The sequence below is a fragment of the Phyllostomus discolor genome, chromosome 14 (assembly GCF_004126475.2).
Source record: "Phyllostomus discolor isolate MPI-MPIP mPhyDis1 chromosome 14, mPhyDis1.pri.v3, whole genome shotgun sequence".
NCBI lineage: Eukaryota > Metazoa > Chordata > Mammalia > Chiroptera > Phyllostomidae > Phyllostomus > Phyllostomus discolor.
This window is the reverse complement of record NC_040916.2, coordinates 18,781,801-18,786,640: the sequence shown is the minus strand read 5'-3', so window position 1 is coordinate 18,786,640 and position 4,840 is coordinate 18,781,801. Positions and strand designations below refer to the sequence as shown.

Sequence of the window (4,840 nt, the reverse complement as noted above, 5' to 3'; positions counted from 1 at the left end):
CTCAAGTCTGGGTCCAAGTGCGGCCAGGCCAGAGGGAGCAGCCACCTCGGTCTCGGTCTGCAGACTGGTCTGGACACCTGTGAACACGGTTCGTGACGTGCGTTGGGTGTGGAGGGTGCCTGGCTGAGGAGTGCTCAGAGGAATGTTGGCGGATAGTAATTATTGTTATAGGAACACTGTGGCTGGGCAGTCCGCGGGCCTGCAGCAGACGGCAGCTCGCGTAAATACTCCGCTTTGATGTGAGAGGCTCCCAGGCATCCGTGGTTGACACAGTTTAGGTTGGCTCTTGGTCAGCTATGGTCATTAGGGCGCCTCCCCTAATAGAGCCCCAAGGAGTAGCTCACGTATGCCTGTGTGGGCTAGTGACTGGGTCAGTAACGAGAATTTAAGCCACTCGTGTGGCAGGGCTTGTCGCTGCTGCCTGCACGCGGGTCCCTCTCTTCCTTCACCTTCCCCGGTGGTCTCGGGGTAGAGAAAAAACTGTTGGCCCTCGAATTTGGGTTCGTTCTGCTTGAAACCGAAAAGTCCAGGACACGTTTCCACTGAATACAGAGTCCTCAGTTAGCCTAGGAGTAAAAATGGAAAGGCGGGGAGGATATCCAGTTTGGAGAAGTCTCAGGTTGGTGTGACTATTTTGACAGTGGCCGAGGCCCCGCTATGGCCAGACTGGAGATTCAGAGACACAAGGCCGTCCAGGAGACTGCAGGCTGGGAGGGACGGACAGATGGATGGACAAGTGCCCAGGGGGACCACATGGGCCGTGCGTGACACATGTCCTGACAACAGCAGAGGCCCAGAGAGCAAAGAACTTTTCTGTCTGGAGGGGAGAAAGCCTGTCAGGAAAGGTCAGGGAAAGGGACGTGAGCTGAATCCTGAAAAAGGGGTGGGCTGGCTCCTCCACATGGATACACGGCCCCCATGCTGGGCAGGAGCAGCGCTGGGAGCAAGTGTGTGGAGGTAAGAAACAGATCGGCTCGCAGGGCTATCGGAAAGAAAACTTTCAGAACTCTCCGTACTGCCAAGATGAGATGCTAAGCCGCACCCCCACGCCCCACCCCACTGCCTCCTCCATGAAGCTTCCCGGTCCTCTGAATTCACATAGCAGTTTGACTCTTGGACACCCTGTATCTTGCACGCCGCCCCCCCAACCCCCCTTCCCAGCCCCATTAACTCCCCTGCAGCTGGAGTTCTCCCCGGGGGCCCACGGAGGGCAGGGGCAGGATTACTGTGGGGGAGTGCAGCGCCCTAAGCAGCATCGTCCTTCCCCTTGAATTGACCCCCTCTGTCTGACTCCCTGCGGCCTGTGTACGTAGAGGCCCAGAGCAGGCCTTGCCCCTGTGTTTATGTTTTTATGTTGACATTTAAAATTTATGGAAAAGTTGTAGACATTGTAACCGTTGTACTCGAAACACCTCTCATTCAGTTTACCGGTTGTTATCGTTTTATTACATCTGCTTCATTCTTCACACACACACGCTGAAGTTGTGTGCTGAACCGTTTGAGAAAAAGTGGCAGGCACGACGCCCCCACCTCCCCTAACCCTCTAGGTGCACATATTTGTATTTCCTGTAGACAAGGATATTCTCTTACACCATGCAACCTCGGGACTTAGAACACTAGCCTTGACCCATGGTGTACCCCATAACCCACACATCCCATCCCAACCTCACCTATTGTCCCTATAATATCTCGTATGGCTCCGTGTCCTTTATAGTTCTCGTTTCTCTTTAATTTGCTTTGTTCTGGAAAAGTACTCTGTTTTTCCTTCTGTACCATGACCTTGACATTTTTCAAAGCACGGGGTGACTTTGTAGAATGCCCCGCAGTCGGGGTTTGTCTGATGTTTCCCGTGACTCACGCGTCTGTCGCGAGGACGCCTCAGAAGTCACGCCCCGCTCTCATCCCATTGTCTCGGGAAGCGCGTGACATCCTCTGGCCCACTCCCGGCTTTCTGTGACTGGTGGCGCAGCGAGCACCTTACAGGATTCTCCCCTGCGTCCGTCCTGAGGGTTCTGTGCGGAGATGCCTGGAGACTTCTGAGGGAGCTCTCCTTTGTCTTCCATTCGTTCTTTTAAGTTTGGTCATTGTGGACTCCTCACTTCCAACTTTACTCGGACGGTTAAAACTCAGTAACTGTCACTTATTGTGGAATTCGGTTTGTCCCAGACCTGGCCAGGGGCAGCTCATTTAAGGCAGCCTTTGTGTCTCTGATGCGTCCCCATTATTCTTTGAGCGTCTTTACTTTGTAGGACAAGACGGTCCTGTCTTATTTTCTATGCTCCCTGCTGCAGCCCTAGCTAGAGTCTAGCTTTCCTCTAAGAAACCCTGCATCCTTTACCTGGAGAATAACTGATATGTAGAAGCCTAGTCTTGTACGGTAGGTGTTTGTTGCTACCCAGATATCTTTGCCTCTGGCTGTCCGTGGCCGCGTCACTTCCGCCCCTTCCCATCTGACATTACAGGGTCTATTCCAGCCTTTCCTTCTCCACGTTCGTCATCCCCTGCTGACAGCGAGAGGTTCCCAGTGCCCTTGCTCACTTCCTCAGTCATCCTGCAGGTCACCCGTCTCGCAGCTGCCACTGAGCAAAAGCGTGTCCCCTCGGCGCGGGCCCCCACAACAGGCAAATCCCTTTCCCTGCCATGCGGGGACTTTGAATCAGCAATGGCCAGAACGAATACTTTTTTAGTGAATTCTGCCCACTCCTGTCGCTGCCTGGGCTCCGTCCGACTCAGCGACAAGTCACAAGGTTTACTTTCCCTGTTGTCGCTAGGCCGAGCGAGTGTTGTTTTCTCCTTTGCCATGGCTGCGACCTCTTTCAACGTGGAATTTTTTTTTTCCCCTTGTTGGCTTCGCTTTGCGTCTCTCATTACTCATGGGACGGTCAAAGGATGGCCCGGATCCATTCAGAGCCGTGGAGCGCTCCAAGCTTCTCCCGGGAAGAATGCATTATAAATATTGCAGAGCTGTGAAAACCCAAGCCGGGGGCCAGAGGTCACGGACCCCTCCCCGCAGCTGCCAAGGGGTTGGCGCTTCCAGCACATTCTCAGAGCCACAGGCTCACATCCTAGATACACATCTTTAAGGGATCTTCCCCTCCTCCCGCCTCTCCGCCCCCTCCCCCACGTCAGTGGCAACCTTGGAGGCAGTGTGTTCTGGGTGCAGCTGCCTGTCAGCTTCTCCCTGACCCATTTCCTGTGGGGTGGGGACTGCCCCCCACAATGTCCTTACTGTTCTGGAGGGCAGAGAAAGCTTCTGCTGTGTGCTAAGTCATCCCGATGCATGTAGATGTGCATCCTCACCGAATTCTCAAAGCCAGCGGGTTATATGGTAGCACGTTTGCCAGATGAAGTTAAAAATCCCATTCCTAAAGGTATGTCCAACCCTCGCACGGTCTGCACTGTTAGGGCACCTGGATAGCAGCAAGGTGCACGGCCTCTCAGGCCAGGGCTGGCTCTGTGTTCAGGGAGCGAGGGGAGCTGCCCGGGACCACGGTGCATCGCTGAGCATGAACTTTGTTTACAGCCGAGGCTGACGTGAAGGAACAGATGGTAAGGAAATCGGATTTAAGGGAGGGACAGGCGCGCCCTCCCGGGGAGCTGGGTAAACCGCCTGGCTTCTGGTCTGCCTGCGAGGAAGACGTCCCGCTCCCCACTGGGGGTGCACCCCGGGATGCTGCCGCCTTTGACAGTTTGCATCTTGTCTCTGAGAGCGGCGGCTGCACCCCTTGCAGGCGTGTATCTCATCCCTCCCACGGAGACCGTGTTTCCCCAGGGATGCGTATGTGCCATCTCCTTTTATGGGAAGTAGTTTCTGGATCATCCGTGGGATTGTGTATCTAAAATTTCAAGACTATTTAAGCTGTTAGCCCTGCTTGTCCATGCAGAACAGGGTTATGGTTCTATGATCTTAGAAATCTTTCCCATAAGCACGCGTGACAGGGAAACAGAAGCACGAGCATCTGTGTGTAACACATGCGTGAGCACACCCAAGCATCTCTCTCTGCTGGTTTTCTCTATGAGGGCAAAACAATTTTAAGATGCTCGTTCCATGATATGATAGCTGCTGTAAATGCTCTATTAAAGCTGCCCAGACCTCCTTCCCCTCTTCCTCCTAAAGAAAAATGTGAATGACAACTTCAGTTAAGATTCACATCCCTTTGAGGTGGGAGGAGGAATGAAGAGCCCCAATTGTTCAATGCCGAGATCAAGTTATAAACATTTTCACTCCCAAACAACCCCCTATACAATTATGGCAAGCCGAGGGCCTTCACAGCCATCCCACAAGTCACTTCCCCACAGCAACGCGTGCCCTGACAGGACCTCCACCCACTCCTGCGTGTTGACAACTTGTCACTCCTGGGCAGCGTCAAGTTCTCTGCAAGTCGCGCCTGCAGATCCATCCTGAGGGGAAGACGGGAACTGTTTACATAAAAACGCTGCGTGTTGCAGAAAGGGCTCCTCACAAAACTGTCGCGAGTTAAAGGCCCAGTGCCCCACAGGATTGACCACAGAGCACCAGAAGGGGTCCCAGTGTCGCCGTCAGAACTGCTTTGACCCCACCCCCTGCCACCGGCATGTGTAGGGCCAGCCGCTCTGTGGGCACGAGCGTGGTTCTCCTGGATGGCGCCAGGGTGGCCACCCCGCCTCGACCCCCCAGCTGTGCCACCCCCCCCCCCGAGGCACACCTCGGGCTTACCTGGAACGTCCAGATGGCTTTAATGCCCAGGGTGCCTCTCCACCCATCCCTGGGAAGGCAGTGGAGGGATCAGGAGCCTGCGGCTTGCTGGCACCCCCACGCTCTCACAGTGCTCGGGGTCCAGCTTGTGTCTGTGCAGCGCCC

The 4,840-nt window shown here is 54.7% G+C and overlaps 1 long non-coding RNA gene across 1 annotated transcript; it reads right to left on the bottom strand.

The window, feature by feature from the left end:
- Positions 1 to 1,409: 1,409 nt before the first annotated feature.
- LOC118498154 lies at positions 1,410 to 4,612 on the bottom strand. Its single transcript, XR_004900675.1, has 2 exons — positions 3,230 to 4,612; positions 1,410 to 2,964 (listed from the first exon to the last, which is right to left on the bottom strand). It is a non-coding gene; the product is annotated as an uncharacterized LOC118498154 (long non-coding RNA).
- Positions 4,613 to 4,840: the final 228 nt, after the last annotated feature.